At 37.2% G+C, this 27,634-nt stretch overlaps 1 long non-coding RNA gene across 2 annotated transcripts; it reads left to right on the forward strand.

The window, feature by feature from the left end:
- The first annotated feature begins 12 nt into the window (after nucleotides 1-12).
- LOC135305159 (uncharacterized) lies at nucleotides 13-27,571 on the forward strand. Of its 2 annotated transcripts, XR_010366434.1 has the most exons (4): nucleotides 13-482; nucleotides 7,486-7,628; nucleotides 20,896-23,727; nucleotides 25,483-27,571. It is a non-coding gene; the product is annotated as an uncharacterized LOC135305159 (long non-coding RNA). The 2 variants fall into 2 exon arrangements; XR_010366435.1 differs by lacking the exons at nucleotides 20,896-23,727; nucleotides 25,483-27,571 and adding an exon at nucleotides 18,685-20,028 and having other exon boundaries at nucleotides 355-482.
- Nucleotides 27,572-27,634: the final 63 nt, after the last annotated feature.

The following is a 27,634-nucleotide window of genomic DNA, read 5'->3' on the forward strand; positions in this document are numbered from 1 at the left end:
CGGCACTGAGGCTGCCGGGGGGAATGCCAGCCTCGGGCAGGCCCTCTACAAAGAGGGAAAACTGAGACATGGGGAAAGGGAGGAACACAACTGATTTAGAGAAGTGAATGACAGAGGAAGGGAAACCAAATCTAATCAAAGCAAGTCCCTAAATTTAAATTTCAGTCAGGAAAAAAATCTGTGGGAAAAAATAGCGCTGTCCTTTACGCAAATTGGCTCTGTCACAGGACAAGAATTAAGCGGACAAAGCCTGTTGCAGAGCCACCTTTAGAACCTCCTCCAACACCTTTCAGGAGGTTTTACACACACAAAACATCAAGTTTGTTGTTAAAGCACGCACATTGCCAGGCAGTGACACCCATCCTCGTTCCCTCCCAAGGCACGCTGCCTTCACACCCGCAGCCATTTTGCAGCCTCGAGTCGCTTCAGCTCACACTCCTTCAAACTCCTTCCCAGCCTGGGGCTCGGACATCACACCCAAAGTAAGAGAAAAAAACAGCACGGCACAAACTCACTGATCGCCATGGAAACAGCCAAGCACCAGGCCCAAGCACGGGGGAGAGCATTCCTTTTTGCCGTGCCTTTGTGGCACACAGCCTGCAACCCCAACGCAGCTGGAGCCCAGCTCCCCCTCGGCGCTCCTGATCGCTGCCCACTCCCCACTCCTCCTATGGCACTGAGGCAAGGGAAGGAAGAGGCATTTTTCAGTGGAATCTCTCATAAAATGCTTTCTGTGGCTGCCTCTGGCAGATGCTGTTTATAATATGCCTCTTCCCTAAAGTCATAATCTTACCTTAAAGCCTCTTGCTCTCCCTGACAAATTTATACTAAACTGGATTGTGGTTAATACAGCTCAGGTTCTCGGTGTTGTTTTGCTTTATTGTCTCTAGGGTTGGTTTATCCTTCATATTTGCCTCTTCTAATGCAGCCACACAGAGAAAGACATCAACATTTCTTGTGCAGTAATCTCCCAAATCTCTTTCCTTCGTCTCTTTCCTTCTTCAGTATGCTGCATGTTTTTATTATTTAATAGGTTAGAATTTTTTTTGTTGTTGTTGTTTTTTTCTGTTTTGGTTCACTGTTCCTAGACTTCATATTTTACATCATGTACACTAAACTTTGTTTTCATTTACTGGCCCGACGTTTAGGAGATGCCTCTAACACTGAAGTAGATATGTTGCTCCTCATTACAGGCCGCGGACCAGTAAAATTAAGTCGTTTTTACTGCTTTGGCAAGCGTACCTAGGTTTTAAATGCGTTTTTCTGCATTTAAGTAGCTTCCTGATAGGGAAGAGGTGTGCTAATGTCTTTACAAACAATTGTACGGGTGAAGGTATGGGCGTTAACCTCTTTGGAATGGGTCTGAATGTCTCTTTGGGCAGCAGGTTTGCTGCAGAGCCCAGGCAGGCTGGCTCCTGAGACAAGTGCGACTGACTGCATGAGCCTGAGTTGCCGAACTTTGGGTAAAATTACAGCTTCAAGGGAGGCATATGTGGCAACAGCATAACCTGCTCTTTAATAACTGGGGATCCAGAAACATCTGCTACCTGAAGAGGTGAGGGGAGGCATGTGCAGAGCCAGCTGCACCAGCCTGTGCTTCAAGCTTTGCTAGATGGAAGTTAACTGCCTCTCACCACTCGATTGCATCTGATCCATGGGAGCCAGTCAGCAGAAGTCTGTGTGTGCTGGAAAAATGTAGACCTACATTTTGGTTAACATGCAAACAAACAATAACACCAAAGCTGCGCATGCTAACAGACACAAGACATCGAGATTGACAGCTTGAATAAGTTTCAGACTCACACCGATACTTTGCTTTCACTCAAAACTCTGCTTGCAAACTGCTCTTTAAAGTGGAATCTCAATCAAATTTTTCATTACTAGATTTAAGACAGGCTCTCTGACTGTGGTCTCTACCAGCACTGCTAAAGGTTTGCCAGTTACTGCCAGTAATAGTGATAAACTTAAAAGCTGATGCTGCTTGCTCAGTGGTCCATCAACGAATTACTAAATTACCTCCTAACATCAGTGAGCCTCCCTACAGTGAATATTTTGAATCCTGAAATAATATCCATCTTGGCTTTAAATGTGTGTACTAGAAAGAGAGACAAGTTTAACATATTACTTCTGGACTTAAGTAGCCTTTAAGGAGTGCATTGGGCCTTGGCTCCTGCACCATTTCTAAGGTGAGAACAAAAAGACTCTTCTGTTGCTTTAACTCTTGTTTTTCACACTGAGAGTTAGTAACCAAAGGGCTGGGGAAGCAGCTGGCTCTCGTCTCTGCAGGTAATTTTGTGGCACAGGGGGGAGAGTGCTGGCTGCCCCCGCCACTGTGGTTCTGCAGGGAAGGCTGGATGTTCATGGAGCAAAGGAGCTCTTCTCACCCTTTTTTTTTTTTTTTTTTTTTTTCCCTCACAGTTCCTCCTCCTATTGGTGTATTTTTTTTCTTGCTCTATTACATATCTCTGAAATACTTCAGCAGTTTATGGTATCACAGGACTTTTTTATTAGTAGTATTGTAAAGAGTTGAAATGGTCACTGTGTATCCAGGCCTGAAAGAATGTAAATCAAAATATCCCTTTTCTTACCTTTTTTATTTTCTTTCAAGAATTGTGAAGCTATGGGTCTCTGTTAGAGTAAAAAGAATACTTATTACAACGCAAAATTAAAATATTCCAAACAGTTATAATAGGATAATCCCACACTTTTATCCGTAAACCCTTCTCTTTCTCACCTATTGAATGTGAATGGCTCTCTCAGCAGATGACAAAAAAGTATCACTAGGACAAGGTCCAAGTTTAGGGCTGAGGGTCTGTCCCTCTGCAAATTCAGTTTCTTGTCTACCTCTGTCTTCCTACAAGGAAGTCCAACAGCCTAAATGAGCTGAGCTGATAAAATGATAACAAGGGATGAAGAGCTGGTCTCTAGATCATCATGTCGCCATTCTGAAGGTCATTTATGGATTTTGGCAGAAAAATACACAGGGAAAAGCATAATTGAAGATTGAAGTCTGATGGAGTGTTTTCATTTGGCTCTTTGTGATTCAAAGAGCTTTCCATACTTGTTCCCTTTTTACTTTGAAGTGTCAACCCAGTTCAGAATGGGCTCTGGGACTTCAAGGGGCTTACAACCTGATGTGACAAGTTCCACATACAATTAAAAAGATATATTGACATGTGCAATCTTTGCTGTGTGTGAAAATACAGATTTAACAATAAATAACAAAATGTGTTTAGTGTTGTAGAGGATTCTCTCTCTTTCCATCAGCTGCTTGGGAGATTGAAAAGGGATATGAAAAGCAAGGAAAGAAAGCAAGACAAACAAATGTTTCACAGTGCTCAAAGTCACAAGCAACTATGCTGATGCCATGTTGAAAGTATTTCAGCCAGAAAACCTCCCCCTGCCTTATTCTCCCAGCTGCATTTTCTCTCGTGAAGGAGTTTACTCTACAAGTTATCAGAAAAGCAAACAAACAAGGAAGTTTACACAAAAATCAAGGGGAATGGAATGATAGCACAATGACAGAAAACAACAAAAGCAAGGAAACACACAGATAAATGTCAAATGCACTCCCTGGACCCTTCCATTTGTTTTACAACAGCTAATTTAAAAGACTCCTCCTTCCTTACTTTCAGGATGCCTCCTGCTGTGTCAAGGTTTGAAGGCATTCAATACTATTTACTTTTAGTACCTGGTGTGGATTTCACTAGCACTAATGGATGCACATTAGGGGTGGGAGAAGACCCTCTTCACAAAACTTCTGGGGACAGGACAGAAATTGACCTGGTAAAGAAATCTGTGATCCTGTTTTTAAGACTCAATTTTGCCACAAAATTCCTGCACAGACCTGGATGATAATACTTCATCTTTTGCTGCTTTAGCTCCCTATCTCCATAACAGCAAGATAATACATTTGCTTGGTCTTTGTGGGTGAGATTTTCAGTATCACTGAGAATTAGCTTGAAACAGAGAGTAAAATCTCCCTGGATTTCAGCAGGAGGATATTATGTGTATGCTTTCATTTGTATGCTCAGGTTTTCCCCAACCGTCTGTCTGGATCATAAGTGCTTTGGGTCAGAGATATTCAGTGTATGTATTTCAGTGTCTGCTTTAACCCCAATTCACACAGCGGAGCTCTGGTTTTGGATGAGTGTACCAAGCACCAATGAGTAACAGTAATTGAGTGGGGAGTGTGGGCCCCTGTCTTTCAGCCAGGAACCTGGGGTACTTGGTTGGGTTGACTCTAAATCAAAGGCAGATAAATTTAGCCTTGGATTCTTTCATTTTATTTTTTTCAGACAGGATCCAACATGCAGGCATTGACTAGGCAAATTCCTTTACTGTTTTCTGAATATTAGTGTGAAAAATGGGAGCAGCTTTATTCATGAACAAAATTAATGGGCTTGGGATGTTATTTTCAAATTGTTGTAAAAAGTTTTTCATACCAACACGTCTTTTACAATTTTTTTAATTGCTCAGTAATATTACTTTTCTTCTTTAGTGAAAGGTCACACAACTATATACTGTCTCTTAAAATCAGTGAATGCATAATGGCTTCTTCTGCTCTAACAGGAATCATTAAGCAAATTCATAAATCAATGAAGCAGACCAATGCATTACTTTAATTACCATTTTTGCTCAGATGGTTGGTTTATGTAATGTAATTGTTTACTATGTCTGAGTATTACTCCAGAGAAGCTTGGCTGGATCTTCATTTCAAAATCTATTCTAATTTCTTAAGTGTTTTTATGAAAGTAACAAACACTAGGCTATGGAGTAGACCAAAGAAATTCAGTTAAAGGAGAAATACACCACTCCTCCCCTCCTTTTTTGGCATTTGTTATGAGATAATTTTAAACATTCTTGTCATTCTGTGTGTTTTCTTAGAGATGAATTCTATCCTTAGATTTGTCAGTTAAACCTCCATAACAGTTTTTAGGCACCACAAAGCATTACATGTCATTTGATAGGCAGAGTTTATGAGTCGCTCTTCACTTTATGAGTTGGCCTCAACAGTACCACACTTAGGGTATTAGACACGACCAAACAGAAAATGGTAGACATTAATAGCATGAGGAGCACTGACATTTTTCTTTGAAATACGAGAAATAATGGGTTAAGATGAAATACTATGAAATTCATTTTCTTGAAATAATATTTTTCCTTGCTGAGTGGTACAGAATAGCTAAGTGTTTAACAATCATGATTTATGCTTCTAGCAAAATCAAGAGCTTGTCTCAGAAATAAAGAGATTAAAACCCCTTCAACAACCATAATTTGGATTATTATTTATTTCTCATGTTTTCAGCTTTTGGGGTTTTTGTTTTCACAGAGAAATGAAACTCCCATAATATGATAACCTTGGGCAGTGGGGTTTTCAGAATAAAATAGAACTAAGAATATCATGAAGTCCCTGTGATGGGATTTATAAGCGCCCAATGGCTTGGATGAAGTTAACTCAGGCAGCAAATTAGGGCCCTGCTCAGGGTATTGAACAGCAGGAAGTGAGGATATTCCTCAGCCAAACAGACTTTGAGAGATATGAGTCAAAGACCAGGATTTCAGGGGAGCATAAAGGGGAAATCTGGGCTGGAGGAGAGAGGCTGAGAAAGGCTGTACATTTACAGTGTAGAACAAAGGACTGTATTAGATGAACAGATCACCTGGCTGAGAATGAGCTTTGCATTTATCCCTGAAGACAGTATCAGCACAATTCTTTTGTATCCCTGTAGTCTCTCAAATTTGCTACAGTAGGACATTTCTGATTTTCAGACTTTCAAAACTGAATGGATTGAAAAGAATCTGTGACTTTTCTCACCATGTATTTTATAACCTACATATTCCTTCAATGACCAGGCATGAGAATGCATATTTCTGTCCCATGTCTTTTTCTGAGTAAAGAGTAAAAATGTCTTTAGTTTATTTTTATTTCATACAAGATGTTTAAATGAGAAATGCTATCTAAGTTTCTAATTAATGTTAACATGAGCCACGTGTCTATATCAGATACAGGTCCCCTGAAATCTGTATCTTCCCATATGTGGTACAGTCTAAAGCTAATAAGCAGGTAATAGGACAATCATATGAGCTTTGCTTATTTACAGTTGTTATTAAAGTAATTCAAAGGCAGCAGTGAGGACAAGAAGAATATATGAAACCATATTGCTTTATAAGTGTAAGAAAGCTGCTGCATAAGATGAGTAGAACAATAAAATGTCATGTTTAATCACATCAGGGCTATGGCCACCAAAATCAGTGGAGTTTCACCACAAATTTCTATGGTTATATCTTACTGTGTTCAGATTATGTGTATTTTGCAGCTTTAGGAATAATAGTATAGTATTTAAAGGATCATATTTAAAAATTATTGGTGATAATTTAGAAATGAGACACAGAAATTTATTAGCAAAATTTTAAGAAAAAGTAAATTGTTAAGCTGTTGCAACTGATGTACCCAGATATCCTTGGTTTAATCTGGAAATTAAAATATTTACGGACTCCATTTCTTTTGTATAGTGTGACATTTCAAAGAAATCTTTAATTTTGTCTACACCCTCCCTAACCTCCCCCCAAAAAAACCCCAAAAACCAAATAAAAACACACAAACCCCAAACCCAAAAAATAATAATTCAGCAGTGTTAGTAATGTATTTTCCCCAGGGTCTTATACACTTCCACTGTTTCACATGTAATGTTTTCTCCTACTGGTGGCATGGTGCTTCAAAAATTGAATTAGAGTTTTGCATGGGCTGGAAATCTCAGGGTATCTCTAGATGGTTGTCTTGAAGAGCAGCCATTAACCCAAACTGGTCCATAAGCTGTGCCTCAGGAGGACTTATGATTTAACAGTCTGTTGAACTTCTCTAGTTTTTTGTCTTTGCCCTTTCCAGAGTGTGATTTTTGTGCCGATCAGAAGCTGGCTGAGTTGCCCAAACACGTGATAATAGGAAGGGCAGAAACCTGACATCCTGCCATACTAAGAGGCTTCTGCTGCAGGCTGTGAATGACCAGTGGTGTACAATTTCTTTGTCTATGTGAAACTTGTGAAGCACTTGTAAAGGAGTTCTTACTATTTTTAATCATTTGTGGGAATCTGTAATCAAAATCACAATCAGTTGCTGATGTGCTCCATGTAATCTTAATTCAGAAACATGCTATCTTTAATTGTGTTTTGCTGGCATTAGGAAAGAAATCATTTCAGCAGATAACAAATCATATATATATCAAAATACTTGGGACTAAAATAAAATAATACACCTTTTGAGCTTCTGAAAGCTAAGGGGTATTGTCTGCAGATTTACTTATGCCTGTTTTTGCTGTGTATTACTCTAAATTAATTTTACATACAACTTTTCTGAGAAGTATCTAGGCACAGCTGGGCCTCCAGAAAAATAACCAGCATCAATCCAGCTCTCTTTTGTCTAGATACTGGCTTGTATGGCATGTCTCTCAGCAACAGCACAGACATTTTTTTCCTTTCTTGTAGGGAAAATTCCAGTGAGTGGTTTTGTTCATAATTCAGAGGAATTTTTAAATTCTTAGGAAACACACAGCAAAAGCAAAAGCCATGTTACAAAAGGTGATGTTACGAAACAAATTATAACAAAAGCTGCACGAAACAGAGAAAACGTGAGTACTGCATTTTCAAGTGACTCTTTTCATTATAAATGATTTATTGTCATTGTATGTCAACCTGATCCATTCATTGACCCAACTTAAAAAGATACAAAATGCTTAGGACTTGAAAGTAGTTGAAATTTCATTGCAACTAGCATGAACACATTTGTTTGTATAATTTGTCTGCAAATTGAACAGTTCACTGTTTATCCTTGATCTCTATACTGGTTTTATCAGCAGAGAAGGGTTTGGCTGTAGAAAAATGTGACTTCGTACCATAAATTAACTACCTGGCTTTATGAGCAGTAGTTGCAATGATCATTTTGGGGGCAAGGGGTATCTGTTGTTGTTATTGTGTTCTTAGGGTTTTCTAAAATATAATTATCTCTTGAGGACTGCAATGTGATCAGCCCTGCACTTTGGACTGATGAGGGCTGTCCAACAGGACTTCTGTTCTTGGGCAGTGCAGTTCATGCCCACAGATTCAGCCTGCTGATTTACCATGTCAGAACAGATTTTCCCTCATCCTTTCCCCTGTTAGACTGCAGTTCTTTGCTGTCTGGTGGAGGCAGTTTCTCTCCCCAGTGAGCCAGTCCGCAACATCACCGTTCTCTCAATGCTTCTGCAGCTCCCTGTTGAGTCCAACTGCACCAAGGCTGGGAGAGAAATGCACATTATCCATATTATTACTGTTCCATCTAAGTAAATAGCCATGATCCTGGAGAAGGAAGTGAGAGCATGACCAGTCATTGGTGCACTAGTGCAGGAAGATTGCCCCCCAGAATGACGAGGTGTGTGTGGCACTGATACACGAGTGGCACTGATAAACAGCTGAGAACCTACGTGGGAGGGAGTTTTCTTTGCACTGTTTTCAAAACAGGTCCGTGCCCTAAGGGCAAAGCCTGCTCTCCAGATGGAACATAGTGAGGTAACAAGGCTTCATCTACACACCAAAAGCCAAATGTCTTCTCCAAAGCTATCCTGATTTATTTATTTTTTACAAGGTTTTGATTCATTTTGTTTGAGTGAAATGGCTGCTATTTCTGCCTTTGCTCAGTTTGAACATGTTTTAATAGAGGATTAGTCTCCTCAGGCAGGTGCAAGGAAAGTGCTTACAGGGTACGACAGTGAAAAGAACCGGCCGGTAGGGAACAAAATCTCAACACATTGTGGTATAATAAGCCCATTTAAACAGAAGTGAATGTTTGACATTTACATTTCCCTGTCTCCTGTACAAGGCCAGAACAATGTTCTGAAAATATAAAAGTGGTGGAAAATATTTTGCTTAAAACAACAACAAAAAAATCCCTTAAATTTTTTAAGCCTCCAGCTCTGACAACTTGTCATGGGAAAAACTGGGTGTGCTCTGTCCCTAGGGACAACTCTGTTCTCAGTTGTTCCACAGATCAGTTCTGGTGTCACTGCGGAGAAAAGACACCTGCTCCAGTGGTGAAACAGCTAGTGCTATTAAAAAATTAACAAAAACTTAAAAGGAATGGGAAAAAAAGAGAAAGTGAAATTGATGAAAATCAGAGACTGGGGATAGGAAAATTATGAGAGGGAAAAAAATTAATAAAGCCTATGTTATTTACTCTAACTTTCTAAAGCCATGACTAATGCATAATTTAAATATGTTTAATTAATTAATCCAGTAAATGGATACCTAGCAATTTCAAGGAGCTAGCAAATAAGCTAAAATAGATTACATTATCAGAATAGGAAGAGAGCATGCCCAATAATATCTGAGCTAATTTGTCTGTTAAATAGCACATCATTGTTCCACTTCAAATTCCTGCTTAAAACCTCTTTGCTCTGTTGCACCTGTGAATGGTAAGGCTTATGGCTTGCAAGGAATAATACTGATTAGGTTGGTGAATTTTGCCTCATTTTCTTTTGGTTTATATTATTTGTACTATCTTGCACTTAAACACAGCACAGGAATTTTTCCAGCCTCTTTAGAAGGATTTCAGCAGAGTGGGCTTCAAGTAAGAACAATTATTATACTTGTAGACAGCATACTACTAATACTACTAAAAATTAATAAAAAATAACAGCATTGAGTCATACTTTGGTTTAGTTCTTGAAAGTCACAATCATAATTAAAGATACATTTTCTAGTTAATTTTCAAAGAACAGTAAAGCATAAGAGAGACTTTTCATCTCTAGGATAAATATTATCTGCAATATTTTAATGTCTTCACATTTTTTAGGAAACTGATGAATATGTAAAAAGAAAGAACAACAATAAAAATTAAATACTTGACATCTATACGAACAAAATTATTTAGATGAAAAAAAGCTGGTCTTAGCGTCTACCAAAACTTATATCTAACACAGATCTCTTTAGGCTCAGCTAACCTTGGTTTTGATGATGGAGAGAAATAGGGCAAGAAAAGTATTGTTTCAGCAGAAAGGAACTAATAGTTCAGTAGGAACTCCTACAGGAACAGTGTCATGGTGAGAACTGTATAGAATGAGAGTGAAAGTGAGGATGTGTGAATAAGGATGCTTTTTGACCAGCATACAAACTAAAACACAACTAATTAATAATAAGATGATAAAGAAAAGTTTTATATCTAAAACTAGTGAAGACTTCATAAAGAACTTTAATCCCATCTTCCTCTCTCCCAGCAAGATTAAGATAAATTCAGAAATTATTTGATCCTTCTTTAAAGTCTCAGTCTCAAAGCCTGTCTTGGCTTAAATTCAAAAGGCCAATGTGTATTTTTCAGTTGCTGACATCTGAATATCTGATTAGCATGTTGAAATTATCACTCAAATGACTGTTTTATTTGCCTAAGTACTGATTTAATAGACCAAATCCAAGATTTGGCAGTATTGCCAATGCATCCGTGTTTGAAAAGTGAGTTCTGACTTTGAATTATATGTGACAACCTTTGTGCTGCTGTTCATGCAAGCCTTCATTCTATCCACCATGGCAATTCTTACACCAAAACCTGAGGTACTGTGTACTGTGTACACAAACTATTAGATCTTACAATGCATCCAGATTTTGTCTTTGTCTTTTGCTTGGCTTTATTTGATTGTTTCGGGATTTTTTCAGCTTACTGACAGAAAAGCACTGCAGTTTAGGGTTTTTTTTTTTTCCAATTTTTACTGCTCCTTTATAATTAAAACTTAATTTCCTGGGTATAACAGCTGATGTGAGTTTAAATGAAAAAGACCAGAGAACAGCCCTGTAGATAGCAGAAGAAGTGAGAGAGACTAGAAGCTTAAAAGGTCCCGAAAGGAGGAGTTAAGGGTGCCTTGAATGACACATTTGCTGATGACAAGTGGATGACGACTAATGAAAACCTGTTAGATAACCACCTTCCATTGAATCCTCATTCTACATACAGGAAACTATTGAAAAGGCATATATTTAGGTTAAAATCTCTCTCTTAGTCATTGAACATGGAACTGGCCATTCTGGGAATTTGGGCTCTGTTGCTAAATATAAAAAAATTGATTGTAAATTTAAAAGAAACATCACAGCAACAACAAACAACAAAAACCTCAAGCCCTCCTGTTATAAGAAACTCATTTGATACTACCAGAAAAGTTGTTTGAAAATACAGATGAATAGAAATGTATAATATCCTTTTAAAGTGAAACTGAGCTTGTTTCATTAATAAACAGTTTATTCTTGTAAGAGTGTTATAGTAACGTGGCACAGCTTTGTGGAATAGAAGGCTCATTCTCTATGGCTTTTCTATTATTATTAACTGCAGGAACACATAAAAGGTGTTACATTTGCAAAGTATTATTATTCAAACCTATCAATGTTAAAAATCCTTTTTAGTTAATTTGCCCTCACAGCTTGAAACACCCTGGCAGTTCTTGAAGCTCTGGTGTTTTCTCTAGACAGTCTTTGGCATAATTCCAACAGTGATTCTGACCCTTAAAAGACCTGGGACTTCAGTTAAGGCCCGTCAGTCACACCAAACTGTGACAGATCTGTGGTGTGGGCAAACACCACGGAGAGGCTCTGATGCTGTCCTCATACTCATTTTAACTAACTCCCCTGAACAGTCTTGGGGCACGTTTACAGAGCAGTGCCACTATTGTTTCAAGAAAAGGCAAAGGTATGGCTTATTATTGCATGAGGGTGCACAAAAGTGCCTCCAAAAATGAACTTATATTTGTCTCTATGAACAACAATCACAATGGGATGCACAGATATTGGAGTGTTCAAATGTGTGCATGCAAAATCAGAAGGAAAACATACATGTTCCTGAATGAGACATTTTTATTTTTGAAATTGATAGTGCCTATCACATGCAAACTACTTTGCATTTTTACAGTTAGGAAATGTCAATAAATCCATGGCATGTAAAAGGGCACTGCTACTATGGCAGTGATTGGAATTCTATACTTTGTCAAATACATGTACCTCTTAATTCAATAATCTTTAAAAGCAATACTCATTGTGGTTTACAGTATGACACCTGACCTTTTGTTAATGTCAAATACCATTTTGCTTTAGCATGGAAAATTATTATATTTCTATAAATATAATCATTATTCTTGGGGAAAATGTATTAAAGAAATAGAATAGGAAACTGATCAGCTTATCAATTATTTCACATGACAGTGATTTTATGTATTATTGTTGACATTTCTTTAAGTATCCTAAAAAGGCCCTAAAAGAGCAGCATCTCTGAGTCAAAATTCTGCCTGCAGTACTGGCCTGAGGGTAGAGAAAAAACCAAAAATTCTGTTGTGCTGATTGGCAAGAAGAATGTAGCATTAGGTAGTTTTTTTCCAGCCAAGCTCGATAGAATTTCTGGCAATGCTTATACAATATGTGGTTTGGACCTCTCCTTAAAGGTAGCTAAGTACAATTTACAAAATACCTATTTAGTTGTCATAGATATGTCCAGTTCTGCCTTAAAAGCAAGCTAGCAGCAAGGGAGACAAAGAATTCAGTTCCACATCATTAGGAGATACAGAATTTTTTTGCTGCCCTAAGCAAATATACTTGCCATTGAATGGAACTTATCAGTTAAACTCGAATCCACTGCTTGACCACTGTATCTATGTAGATTATCTATCAATATATGCTTCTCTTTTCATGTTGACAGGATAAATCTCATTGATTCATGTCTAACTTGTGTTAGAGGGAGAGTGTAGGATAAAAAAGAACTCTGAAATATGTGTATTTTTTTACTTATCTCTAAATATGTAAATATGGCCAGAGATTAATTTTACTGAGCTGGACTTTGCTGAACAATCTTGCATAGAAGTGTATTGTTCTTTCTGTTGGGATAGACCAAGGCAGAATTTTGTCCTGTGGAAGAAAAGCAATGCACTTTCTTCTTGTTTATGATGTGCCTCCAATGGTACCTCCTGTGCCAGAAAAATATCCTTTAAATAGCAATCTTCTTCACCTTCCATGCTTGCCATTGACATTGTTTTCTTTATGAGGTAAAGTGTAGAAAGATACAGCACAGTCTTAGCATGGCTTAGCAAGAGAGTGGTGCCAGATTTAGACTTTGTTTATGACATAGTTCTTCCATGAATATGCAAGCAAAAATCAAAAGACTCTCCAGCTTGTGAAAAGGAATTCATTATGAAACCCCACAACAAACTTAATGAGAACTTTAACGATTCCTTATTCAAACATTATATTAGAGGGCAAAAGAGTAGCAGAGATGAATCAGTTGCCTTACTAATATATGAAATAATGGAGACAGAAGGTACATTCATGTGTATGGAGATCATGAGAATATTTTGGAATATGTGTGGATATTTTAGGTTATTAAGCTTTCTGCAGGTTATTTAAAACAAGGAAGATGGGTTAAAAACTGGGAGTCAGAATAGGGCTGTTTGAAAGAGACTTTCACCTCCAGAAGTTTCTTTGCTAAAGATAACAGAAGACTCAGCCATCTAGACAGTAATTTTTAAAAATTAACCACCATCAAGAGAAGAGAGAATTTTCCAGAGACAGCATTTTACTACTGCTGTTACAGACTTTGCTAAATTTGGCCTGGACATTTTGCCCCTAGACATTCAGTAATTGAAATGACCAATAGAGGCTATGGCCACAGCTTTGAAAAAACCTGTGTTGCCTACTTGTAATTCATTGCTGGTTGCTTAGCTTCCCCTAAAAGTCAACTCCTCATTTACAGTTGATATAAGTCTTTCTCTAAAGGCTGGAGAAAAGGTAATGTGAGTTATGAACCTGCTTTTCAGGACACAGAAAAAAGTCTTCTTCCAGACCTCACTGAATTGGTTGGTGCTGTTTTCCATCATGGGAAGCAACTACCCCGGGGCTCTGAGAGAGGAAGGAGGTCATGTGAGTGCTTCCCAATCCATTTCAGACAAAATGAGCTGGGTTAGCTCATACTCACCTTCAACAGTCCATTAAGCTTTCCCAGTTCATTTTGTCTGTAATGCAAAGGAATGCGTACACAAACTCCTCCACAAGCAGAGCTTGGAGGATGGCAGCTTCTGGTGGAGTAAGGTGACAGACCACTGGGGAAAAAGCCATTTTCCACTGAGTGCTCAGGAATGCTTTCCCACGAAGTCTAAGTCAAAGCAGGCAGACCATCACTTTTTATGCAAGGCAAGTTAAAGTCTGGCCCAATGAGGCTTCCTGAGATAGTTTTGTAAATACTGGCACTTGGTGGAGAAACTTTTAGAAAAGTAAATAGTTAATCCACAACCATTTTAAACAAGAGTTGGTAGTGAAAATTTTTAAAAAGCAATAAGTAAATGCTTAATTAAAAATCTTACTTGCACCTTAATATGTGTAAAGGAAAGCAGGTGGATCTCTACGTGATTTACTAAAGGATATATTTGAAAGTAAATGTCCTTGAAAAAAGCTAGATCTTTAATTACGGTAATTTGATGCAAATAAATTACAAATGTCAGGATTCACTGGAAAAACCAATAAAATCTCTGAAATTCTTTAAAAAAATTCATGGAATATCTGATAACTATGATGTATCCACTGTACACTTTCAAAGACTGAAAGAAAACAGGGAATAAAACCACAGAAAGTCCTCAGGATAGATAAAGACAGAGAGCACTTTACATCCTTGACCACAATCTTACAAACCAATGATGTTTATTGGTATAAGAGTGACTTTAGAATCTTTGGACATAGCCATATACCAGCATTTAATTTCAAAATCATGTTGAAAACATTATGTTTAGCATAATAATATCTGTTGTTTCACAAGAATCGTAAACCTATGGTTTTGTCTAATAGAACACTGTGTTGAATTTTATCAGATGAATCATTCTTTACCTTCTCACCTTAGAGCAAATTAAATGCTTCAGTTGTGGCATTTCAGGACCTATAAGACTCCTCAGACCCAAATATATTATTGGGAGGGGAGCACTAATTTCAAGATATTTTAACATACACCATGTCATCTTCTCTTTTCAGTTACAAATTTATCTCTTCTGATGTGAGGGAATGAGGTATGGAAAGAGATAAGGAAAGGAATATGACACTGGAAGCCTAACTGGTTTAGCTTAAAATTCAGCAGTGTCTACCGCTTTGCTGAAGGAATGTAACCTGCTGGTGACAGCAATCATGACTTGACAGAGGATCAATCACAAGAGTTACAAGTGCTTTGCCCTTTTTCTGATATGTGACAGTTTTGGAAAACAGCATCCTAGATAATCCCTTGTGGAACAACTTTCTGGATTATCTCTAGTGACCCTAGTTTTCCTACACAAACATAAATGTGCTTCATATTATTAGCCCCAGTTAGGATAATAGCCTTGGTAACAAAGAGGTGCAGAATAGCTGGGGAGCTTTTCTGTGCTTGGCAGATACAAAAGACACCTTGAACAAACACAGTAAAACAACAACGACAACAAAAGTGTAAAGCTACCTGCAGCTGCACTGTGCAGCTCTGATGGGAACAGTTTTACTGACTGTGAGGAGTTTAATTCACTCCTTGCATTTCTTCTGGTTTTAGCCAGTAGAATTTTAATGAAATAGTCAGTTTAGTTTCCTTCCAAAATTCACACATTAATTTAAAATTGGAATACCACAGCTATGAGCCAGACCTCTTTTACTTGGCCAGTGTTCATCCTGTAACTGTGTAAGTGGCTCTTACATTAGCAAAGTCTTCCATGTCCAAAGACTAGGAGAAGATTTGTAAGATTAGGACACACAAAGTTTTGAAAGGATTTTCCAAGTTTGATATTTGCACCTGTGTAACTAGCAAAGGACAAAGTTTAGCCCTTAATATTATTTTATCCTGGCAGCATTTTAATATATCCTGGTTTGATTTTGCATCAATTCCTAGCTCCTTAACAGTTTTAAATATGGTTGTGACTTACAGCTGGGGTCACTGAACAACGTTAGCTAAACATCCAGAGTGTGATATTTTATTACAGTTAAGCTTTTCCAAAAGCCAAGAGGAATCTGTGAAGAAAATACCAGAGATGGAATTTTTAAAGTCTATATGGCTGCAAAGTCATATAACTTATTTACGTATATTTTAAGGATATTGATTCCAAAGAAGAAATGCACCCACAAAAAGAAACCCAAGTTAAAGGCTAATGTGTAAATTGCTTTAAAAACTGTAGTTGCTGTAATTACATGGAGCATTTTACAAGCGACTAGGGACTGCTTTGGATAGATGACTGAAATTTAATCAGTATCTGGCACAGATTGCCTTTCTTTCACACCTCACATTTCTGAAGTACTATTCTAGGGGAACCTGCTAGAATTGTGAACCTTTGTTACCACATTTATCTCTCTATGCAGCTTCCAAAAGAGTGACTTTCCCCGATCTCCCAGAAGATATGGGTCTGGGTACTTTGTCAGAAGCATAAGTCTTTCTTTTCCTTTTTGGGCAAGGTTCATTCCACTACCCAGGCTGAGATTTGTAATCACATGAAATTTTATGTATGAAATATAGAAATATTGTTAAAGCTGCTACCTGATACTACAAGATAAAGGAAACATGCACAGCTCTTTGTGCTCACAGGACATAAACACTTGTGCTAAACCTTTTATTAAATACAACTTATTCTTTCTTCAGGCTTTATTTTATTATTTGTGTTAGCTGCCATGAAACTGTCAGTTAAACAAAGGGGGCCCCCAATAATCTCTGCCTTTTAAAGTCAGAAGGAAACAGAAAATAATTAGGTATGGTAAATGTGAAAATTGATCTATCTGAAGAGTGTGCAGTTTACAAGCAAAAAATCAATAAGTTTACACCATACAGATTAAAATCATGTATCAATGTTTTAAATGGTTCAAGATGTAAAGGTCTGAAAGTCTAAATAGAATTCCCGATGATTACTTCTATTAAAATCCTAAGTATTGGAAGATATACAATGACTGTCTAGATTCATTACTATATTATCTGCTTTGTAGAAAAATAATATCATTGCTGCTTGTTTGTAAAATCCTCATTACTATGCCTAATATACTCTGCCCCTGGAGTAAATTAAAGCATTTCCTTATTTGGTACTATGCTTTCCCTTAAGTTGGGTTCTTTAAGACAATTCTTTGAGAAATACAGGGACTATTCTGTGACATCTGAGTTTTGGAGATCAATTTATAGCTGTTAAAGATCATGAAGAATTGCCCATTAAAACAGTTACTATTTGACAAATAACAACATTTGTGTTTAGCCTGGATATTTATCAAGCCGACAGAGCACTTATTCCTGATGCCTGAATGAAAGTCTGCATGAAGAAACTTATTAATCAGTTATGGTCTGTTTTAAACCACCTGTCTTATTTAAATGGAAAACCACCAATGTGCACTTTTGCATATATTAATACTGCACTCCTGATCTGATGGCACTGGAATGTGCCTGTGTTGAGATGTCACAGCCATGGGCCAAACTACCAACAGTAAAAGCTCTGTTGTAGAAATCCTGTTTTACTTTTCTTGAGAAATCCTTGCACTCTGTTTTGATCTAAAACTAGGGATCTGGTGGATTATATGTGTTGCATTTAGCCTTATAAGAGCTCAGATCGTGGCTGTATTTGCTCACACACAGTGGCTGTGCTGTGTCACCGAAGTCAGTGGGGACGCTGCTACTGAAGTCATTACCTTTTCAGAAGATGGAAACTCATTCAAAGAGCACCTCATATTTTAAAGTTCTAAACTAAAAACAGGCATCGGGAAATTTCTTAATTATTTGTGAGAAAAAAACTTTCTTTTAAGCAAAACATTTTGTCAGAATCAAAGGTGTTCCAAGCAGCTTAGTTATTGAATCCACAGGGGAAAAAAAGAAAAAGCTTTGCATAGGTCCCAGTTACAAAGAGTCTACTATTTTCTAGTAAGGATCAGCTTAACTAAAATAAAGAGGCATGGATAAGACAAAAGTTTCTAAAGAAAGCTTTGTGGTTCATCATCCTACTTAATTTCTTTGAGGATTATGTAGGAGTTGTTAAATGGTGTGGATTTCTGTTCAAATTGAACACAGTATGAGACTATTTAATTTCTGTTTACTGTTCAAACTACTACAGGTATAGCATATATTTTAAGAGCAAATGATGAATTTGGCCCCTCAATTTTATTCTACATATTCTGCAAGCAGTACCAGGTCTGTTTCTTAAGGATAGGCTCAAAATCCATGGAAATTGTTTTAAAAAGAAATGAATAATTGTAATCTGTGGGTTTTATTCATGAATAATTATAATCTGTGTTTACAGAGTATTTATTTTTCAAAGCTGTATACAAATATTAACAAAACAATCATGACAACATCCTTGTCTGTCATCTTTTACATATAGCAAAATAAGAAAAAAATATATAAAATATGGTGCCTAGCACTTTAGTCATATAACTGGGGTGTCAAGCTACTAAAGTAATGCAAATAACAATAATGGTATGGGAGAAACCTTTCAAGTTTGAGTCTCTGACTGGCTTGATTTTCATAGGTTTAGACTTCTGAGAACTCACAACTCCCTTTGAAGTCAATTGAAAATGTGAGTGTCAGCACACATTAAAATCAGACCACTAATTTGGATGCTTAAACATGAAATTTAAATTTGCAACTTTAAGTTTGGAAAAATTCAGCTAGGTGATTTTTCCAAAGGTACCAGTGAGAGTCGTGATTTTCAACACTTGTTTTCACAGAGATTCCAGCACAGAAACAATGGACTAAGAAAATCACAATATGGTAGATCTGTGCAGCTAAAGGAAGTTGGAGTGGGCAGGGAATACTGCACCATAGTCCAGACATTGCAAGGACAAGAGAACCTTCCCATCTTCCCAGAGCAGCCAAATCACAAAAATAGCTGAGATCACACTGTGTCATGGAGAGGACACTGAAGAAGTCTGGTCATTTCATATAAACTCCTCCTCTCACCTGCTTGTATGTTACCTTCTACCACATTACACAAAACTAGCTGGGATAGCTGTGGCCACAGAACTCCTGGAGATCAGCTTTGTTTATACATTTTAGGAGTTGTGCACCAGATCATCCTGTCCAGTGTCCCAAGGTCACTTCCTCAGCTTCAGATGAGCATGAGGAATTTATCTCTATTCTGGTTGTTACTGTGCAGATATTAGTAAGGAGGGACACTGTGAGGAGCATCTTCCTCATCTGCTGACAGCCACAGGACATGGTCACATTACAGGATGAGTGGTCCTTCATCTGTATGATTTCTCAGGTTTGGTGAGGCAGCCAAAGCTCTTTTCTGTGTTACGTCTGCAGCACGACTCAAGAACTAATGAGTTGAATACACAGTGAGCTCCTAATATTGAAATAAGGGGTGGAGCTGGTGAATTCTATGTAGTGCCAGCGCTCTATGTAATATTTCTCAGGTTATGTCTACCTCAGTAAGCACTGCTACTCAACAGAAGTCAGTTTCTAATGTGAATCACCAAAAACTGAGAGCACAACATAAATTACATGTGTTTGAATATGGGCTTGTTCCTGTGATTTGAATGCCCATGACTGCTCAGGTCCCACCAGAGGCATTCCTGAAACACATCCTCTAGCTCAGTGATGTCCAGAAGGAACAACAAGGCTATTTTGTCTCTGGGCTGCAGCTCAGTGTTTTGGGAGGCTGTGGGCATTTCCTTCAAGGGTGCACACATTATTTATGTACCCCATCATGGGGGTACAACCTCCATGCTGATTCTGTGCCTTGGTACCTCCAAGGCCAGCATACATCAGGAGTTTGCCCACAGCAGAACTCTAAGTGGGAAATAGTCAAATACCTCTGGCTTAGAAACCTATGGAGGAGAAGTAACGGAAGTTGGGAGTTACAGGAAGCTAAGCCAGGTTATTACAAAGGTTGTTTCATCCTTTTAGTGATCAGGAACAGATCCTGCAGTCTCACATAGTAAGTCCCAGCTGAAACTCCTACTCATACGCAGCTGACTTTCAAAGGATGGAATAACAGAGTAAAAATATGGCTGTACTAAACTTGCATAAAAAGTAAAGAATATTGTAAATAAAGAAAGTTCTCTATGGTTCCGTGTATTTTCTTTGCATTTTGGAAGAGAATGAGGCATATGAATGTCAGGAAAGCATCATCTTGTATTGTGATGCTCGCAGCTTTAATTATGTGCAACTCCAATTCTCTATGTTTACAGAGGGGAGATCACCTACATGTTATTTAAAAACCACTGTGTGTAAGTTTATAGTGGTAACAGGCAAGTCTAATTTTCTTTCATACTTAGGATTTAATAGGTACAGAATGCTGCCCAAGGGAAAAAAAAATGAACAAGTAGTAACTTGATATTTATTCTACACAGACGTGAAGAAAGCTCACAGAAATACACAATGTCTGAAACATTGACATGTATAACTATTTTAATTGTAATGTTGATTTTCTAATAGGCCATTCTGGTAAGGTAGAGCTTGAAATAGTTGCAATAATTTCCAGAAAAAAAGAAAAAACACTCCAAAACCAACCCCCATGGCAAAAAAAAAAGAAAAAAAAAGAAAAAAATCAACTGTTTGGAAAAGCTTATGGTGGAGTCATCAAAATTGCCCCAAGAAGTTTATACAGTCCAAAGTTAAGAATATAGCATTATCATTTTTTGTAATTAATGCTGTCTTTCCTAGGTCAGATTTTTTTTCAAGTAGGGTCTTGTACTTCTGATATTTCTTGTCTATGCTCACAAATATTGAGAATATTTGTGTAGAATCCTCAGATAGTTTCTAGTGCAGATTCCCAGCTCTGCCAGCTCTGCCAGTGTGATGCAGAATAAGACCAGGAATATGGTGTAACAAATAGAACAGTGGTGGAAATCCTAAAATCTTAGCCCTCCTGGTCATCCCATGTCTGGAGAGACAAGACTATAAGCCCTGTTACTATTTTCCATTTTTTGCAGATATGTGTGGCCGTTCAGTCAATGCTGGTGATTTACCCAAGAACATATGGAAAGTTTGTGGCAGAATCAACATGTGGAGCACAAGCTTATCCTTGCCCTCAGTTCAGGCTCACTTGCACCTGGACCTCCTCCTGACACTAGATTTTGAAAGCCTGACTCATCACAGGTTCTTCTATGTGCTCAAGCTAAAGCCTATGTGAAACAAACCATTATTTTAAATTAACTTCTCTATTTTTACAGTGTATCATTTTTATTCCATTGATATTTATATGCCTAGAAAATGTATTTGGTGCCTCAGTTCCTTTTTTCACATTAGAATTGTCATTTGTGTCACATTTTAAGCCAAATTAAATTATAAAAATAGTTATGTAACTACTAGCACCATAGAATTTCTTTTTATTTCGGAGACAAACAAGGAGTATATTGGAAAAAAACCCTGTGAATCTCATTTCTGGTCCTAATGAAGCAAGTAACCCATTATACCAAGGTTAATTTGTTGACTCATGATTTCCACTTATCCAATGATATACTGAATCATATGAACAAACCTCTACATCTAATCAGTTTTTTTATTGAATCCTGACCTTTTATGCACCTTCTTCTTGATTATGAATGACAGTGACCTTTATCTAATTTAAAACACACATACTGATGCAAAAATATGCAAAGTACACATGTAAATTCTGAATTAAGATGAAGATGTGCATAATCTTCTAAGGAGAAATTGCTTTAGAGAGAGATGTTTATATTAGCGCCAATTGAGGGTATATGGGGAGAAAAAGTGAATTAGTCAGAACTCAGATGGTTTTGGAGGAACAGCTGCAGAGATACTGAGGGCTGTTTAGATTTTCTCTGCTTCTATTTAGAATCCTGAAATGTCAATATAAATATCAATTTTTATTATGCGATTCAGCTTTTTGTGGCATTCATGGAATGATCAAAATGGAATAAAGTCAGATAAAACACCTTTTCACCTAAGGTTTGACAAACTGTACCCCAGTATTCTATTTATGTTTCACTCAAAATACATAGTAGTAATTTCCTACTACACAAAATCTGGGTCAAATTCACAATATTATAAAAGCTGTCTGGTTCACTTTGCCATTTACCTCATTAGAAGGAATGGTATAAGCATCATATGGAGATGATCTTTTTAGTTCAGGATATAACTAGGAATTGCTGTAAGTGCTGAAAAATAAATAAACAAATTTAAGAGTAGTGAAACTTGGGACAAAAAGAACTCCCTAACTTTCATTTTGCTTTTTTTCTGCTCATCACTAATGGGCCTGCACTGAAATTACTACAGATGAACGCACAATGGGCACGGTCTGAACCACTGTGTAATCCTATAATCTACTCTCTCTTTTCACAAGTCATTCCTTCATCTGAATTGCTGTGAACCTAAGTTGTAGATCAGCAGCTTTGTTCTAGCCTCTGCATTAAAAAAATGTGAAAAAAAAATATACAGAAAATTTGCAAAACTCAGTGTAAAGACTGTCAAAGCACAAATCTAACAAACACATTCCTCTGAGACGCTCCAACCAAACAGTACCTGGCATTAGCATGTACTTTCATGATTAACAACAGGGGGTTGTCAGACTGCTATTTCTGAAATAAACAGATTTATCCTGACAGATAATCAGCAGTTTGCGCTACCTAATACATGTTATCATCCACCACTGACATCATTACATTAAAAGCACACTTAGTATAATCTTTTGTATGAAATTAAACGGGTTTTATGATACATTTTTGGTGGTTTTTTTGCGGCGGATAGAGGGGAGCCTGGTGAAGAGACTGCAAGGTCAGAGAAAACATCCATAGCAAACAACACAGAGAAGATCCCCAGAAATGTTATGCTATATTTGGTTTTTTTTTCACAATTTATTATGTAATTTCTAAATAAATTAAACTCAAGTGTTCTGACTGCAAACCACATCTTGTACTTTTAAGCAGTCTTCTGTAATATCCTTGGCTGTCCCACATGTTACCTCAATACTCTCCAGTGTCCCTCTGTCTGTCCATCCTGCTAGGTTCACATAAAAACTTGCCATACAGCATGAACTTGTGAAACATATTTGATCTTTCCACTTATATTTTTGGGACTGGCTAATGGACTTTGGGAAACCATCAAGCAATGCCTGCACAGATTTTTGGAGGTTCAAACTTATCTTTAACTTTTAGACCTCTTTTTGTTCACCATCTCTTCCTCCCTGGAGAAAGGAGGCACCAGGTTTCACATTACTCACTGGACAGGTAAAACAAAAACTGTTGTATCTATGGAGGAAATATGGAACAAAGTCATTTGAACATGTGATGCCTATGGATCCTCCCTCCTTTCCTGCCTGCTCACTAACCTAGCTGTTTCTGCAGTGATCAGCTTTGTACTCAACATGGGCAATGAAATTTTGGTAAGAAAAACGAAATATACATCCCCCATGTATGTATGTATATATGTCAATGTATATGTATGTATATGTAATATATGTACACTCCTCCAAGTAAAAAATTCTTGCCTCAGCTCTAAGGGTAATGGGAATTATATATACTGTCATGTTCACTGGAGAAAATACTGAAATGTCTTTCCTTTTTTAAATTTTAGGTTGCCAACTGACATTATACTATTACTGTTCTGTGAACTCGTGTAACGTAGCCATGGCAAAGCCAAGGAACAAAAATTGCATGGGGACTGTTACTTGACTTTAACAAGTATTTCATCTTCTTCCTTAGAGCACAATTTCTAAGTCATAGACTTTTCTGCAGGGGCAAGTCAGATATCAGAGTCCTGGCTCCAGAGGCCTGTTGTGACTTATTTCTCCAGAGACAGAACCTGTATCCTTGTCTCAATCCTTTGTCACACATGGAATAAATTTTGTCTTTTCTGCCTTCTTCCTTCATAACTTGGCAGGAAGAAAAGTAAGAAATAGTGTCTTGTGAGTGAGAGATTTTTATCAATTCACACTCGTGCATTTTCACATGCCATTCCCCCTAATGATAAAAAACCAACCAGCCCCCCAGCAAAAAGAGCAGAATTAAAAGGGTGGGAAGGATAAAGTTCCTTATGTGACGAGTGTAACCCTTAGACAAAGAAATGGCAGCATCACACACTTTAAATGCATCTTAATTCCTACGTAATCTTTGCATCCTCTAAAACCTAGCATTTGACAAATATGGATGTATTGATTAAGTATCTTTTACCCTCCTTTCCCCCTGTATTGTCCTCCAAAACCTTTCAGTTGCAGTTGTTAAAACTAATGCAGAATTTTGCCGCAGACCTTTTGCCCCAGGTAAGCTGACAAAAATGCAACATCTGATACTCTGATGTGGAATGGAGAAATAAACATTAATCTAACCAAGTGATTTCAGTAGTTTATTTTGTTTTAATTTTTAAAAGTGTTGCATTTTTACTGACCCACATTCTGTGTATTTCTTGTATTCAGTGATTTTTGAGGTTGCTTAGATTTGCACTTGCATTAGATATTTTGTGTCCAAAGGTCAAATGAGCATTGCTTTTGAGTCAGATGCCTACTGGCTGCATTTCTAATACTTAATCTTTTCACGCTGAGAAAAATAAAAAATGGGAGGCAGTTCAAGCTATCCCAAATAAACAGACAGAAGTAAAGCAACAATTACTTTTCCTGTGTGGACTGCTCTTGCTCATTTCTCCTCAAGAGATAACACTCACTGACATAATGTCAGATAACCATGTTCAGTGTTTCACAGACTTGCCATTTAAAGATTCATTTCCACTCCACTTATTTTCTTTTTATCAGCTTCTCTTTTGGTGCATTTCATCTGTGAAAATTTTCATGTAGACTCCCAGGACAGGTATTTGGGAGAGAGGGAAGCAAAAGGGTTCAACTTGACTTAAAACACCTCTAGAAATTATAAAGCAAGTAAGATAGGACAGAAAAATGAGAAGTTCTCATGAGAATAGTTGTTTGCATAAAATTCTCAACTCTTACTAAAGCTTCAGTGCAGTTCCTGGGGAAGATGGATATATAAAGCCTCAGGTTAACTTCAGTCATTACCAAGCATTTTACATCTGCTGAAGAATTCCAAACATATTAAAACCTGTCAATCCAAATCTTTAGACTAAAATAAATAAACAAAAACCAACCAACCAAATAAACAAATAAATAAATAACTAAATAAGGAGCAACTTCAAAGGCTGTCAGTAGGCAAGTTATAGATCAGATTCAGCTTTTAACCCCTAGAGGTATAAGCACACTTTATCTGCAAAAGATATGCAATGTCTGTACTCTGCAATATTACATTTTAATAATCTGCAGCACAAGGCAATACTAAAAAGGAGAATATGATATAATTGTGTAAGTAATTTGATGAGAAGCTGTGGGGAACATAGTCTTTCTATGCAATTATAGAAAATACTAATAACAAATCCTCGAGGACTTTGTTGACAATTAAGTTTCCTATTTTTAGCCATGTGTTCTCTCAAAAGCTCTACAACTTACTTTTTAGGATTCCCATTTTTTCCCCACTCTCTAGAATACTTTTAAAGTATTGTTTAGCCTTATAAACAAGACATTCAAGAAGCTGGATGGAACTTAATAACAATCTCTAAAGCATTATTTTCAGATGGTAAAACCTGCAGGAAGGAGCCTGATGGGAGCAAGAGCCCTGCCTTATGTACAGCTCCGAGGTTTGCTGCGTCCCATGGACCTGCTGCAAGGCACACCACAGCGGAGTATCTGGAAATCTTTCTAGAAGAGAGCTTTGGCTGAGTTACTGTAGCAGTGGCAGGTTTGCAGAGGCAGAGGAAGAAACCAAACCAATGGGAAAAAGGAACTGGCTGCAGAAAGTCTCTGATAGTCTCATCTAGAAAAGTGCATGGCATTAATTAGCCTGAAATGAAACACAGGGTCTTGCTCCATGGAGAGTTTACTGAAAATACATTCAGAGGGCTCAATAATATTCCATCTCAACCTAGTTTCATCTCATTTATTTCACTGTATCAAAGAATTAAACTAAGTTGTGTCAAGTAAACCTGGTGAATTTAAAGGAAACTTGAGTACATAATTTGGATGTAACTGTATGAAATGCTGCTGATGACTCACTAAGGACCACTTTTGTCCCTGTGAGCCATTGATCATTGGGTAAAAGATGGAAAAGAATCAGGAAATAGCTGTCTGCTGCAACAGTATTTTAATCCACTTACAAAAAATCTTCCTTGGAAAGGCCTTTTTCATATCTCCAGTGGTGACTCATCTAATCTCATCTCTGTATATTGCTAAACTCCACAGGGATCACCTTTACTTTCCAACTTTACCCTGGCCAGAGATTCAGTCAGACAAAAGATCCTTAATGCCTTTCCTTAAGTTCAGCTCACTTCTCTAAAATGCATTTCCCCTCTCTTTCACAAAATGAAAGAAGTAGTTTTTTAGAAATGCTTTCTTTTTTCCCTTTCTTTTTTGTTTCCTACTTTTTTTTTTTTTTTCTGGGGAGGCAGGATGCCAGTATCAAATGCTTCTTTTCTGCAAATCAAAATTTCTTTGTGTGGAGCAAGTTGAGTTTTTGGGAAGAATATATTTCTTTTTTCCTGTCTAGAAAGGATTCTTAAATTTTACTTTTAAAACTCATGTATCAAAAATATATGTTTGTTCCTCCACATTATATATATGCTTCTTCTCTCTAACATTAATTTATTAAAAAAAAGTCTGCACTTGAAAGAGTTAAAAAAAATTCTAATTACAGGATAAGAAAGAAAGGTCAGACTCCACTTACATCATTGTGAAGGGCTTTTATTACACACTGCTATAAAACATATTTCTTTTTTTCAGTTGCCATCCTCACAGGGTAACCTGCATACCAATAGGATCTCCAAAATGCCATGAAGCAAAAGATATTTATCTGCTAAATTCTATGTACAGTAACCTTACAAATGCCAAAGAAAGAAAGATTGCCCTCTGCACAGTAATACTTGTGTAGATGTCTTCTTTATGCTAACAATGACAGGGCTCTCTAGGTTTGCACTGTACTCCAAAATCAGAATGCATTTTTTGTTCAGAAAAGCAGACTGTATATCAAAGAGAAAATATGCACATTTTAGGCACTGAAATACTTAATATAGTGAGCAAATACTTTCCTGAAGCATTTTTAGTAGAAATATCTAATCCAGAAACATGAAATGAAAATGTATGACTCAAGCCTTCTTGAAGAAATTAGACAGGATATGTTTGGGAATATCTCTCTGTCCTGACTGGTTAACTAAATTTTCATTTTGAACTCTGTTTGAAGCCTCACAGAACTGTTATTTGATTAACTTGACTATGTTAGATAGCAAGTTATCCAAAAGCAGAGTGGCTCCAAATCTAATTGCTGTCATTTTTTAAATCCAGCTGTGCAAAACAACAAACAAGAACTTTACTCTGGGACAAGTACAAGTCAGAAAAATTCTAATTTTTGCAATATATTAGTCTTCAATTCCATTACCTGTGATTTAATGTATCTAAAGTTGTTTATGTAGTTATTTATATAACTATTTTCAGCCCTAAATTCTGACAATGTATTCAAAGAAATATACATCAATAAATGCAAGATTTTCTGTCTGCTTTCATAATACCAGCCTGTGCTGTCAGATGTATTAGTTCAATATTTCAAGTGATGTATGCTTAAAATTAGAATGTAACTAATGATGTAGTGACTGACTTTTCTTAAGGAGGTTTTTAGAAATCTCATTCAAATAGTTGTTTCAGAGTTGCACTTTGTTTGCAGAGTA

This window comes from Passer domesticus, chromosome 7 (assembly GCF_036417665.1).
Source record: "Passer domesticus isolate bPasDom1 chromosome 7, bPasDom1.hap1, whole genome shotgun sequence".
Classification (NCBI taxonomy): domain Eukaryota; kingdom Metazoa; phylum Chordata; class Aves; order Passeriformes; family Passeridae; genus Passer; species Passer domesticus.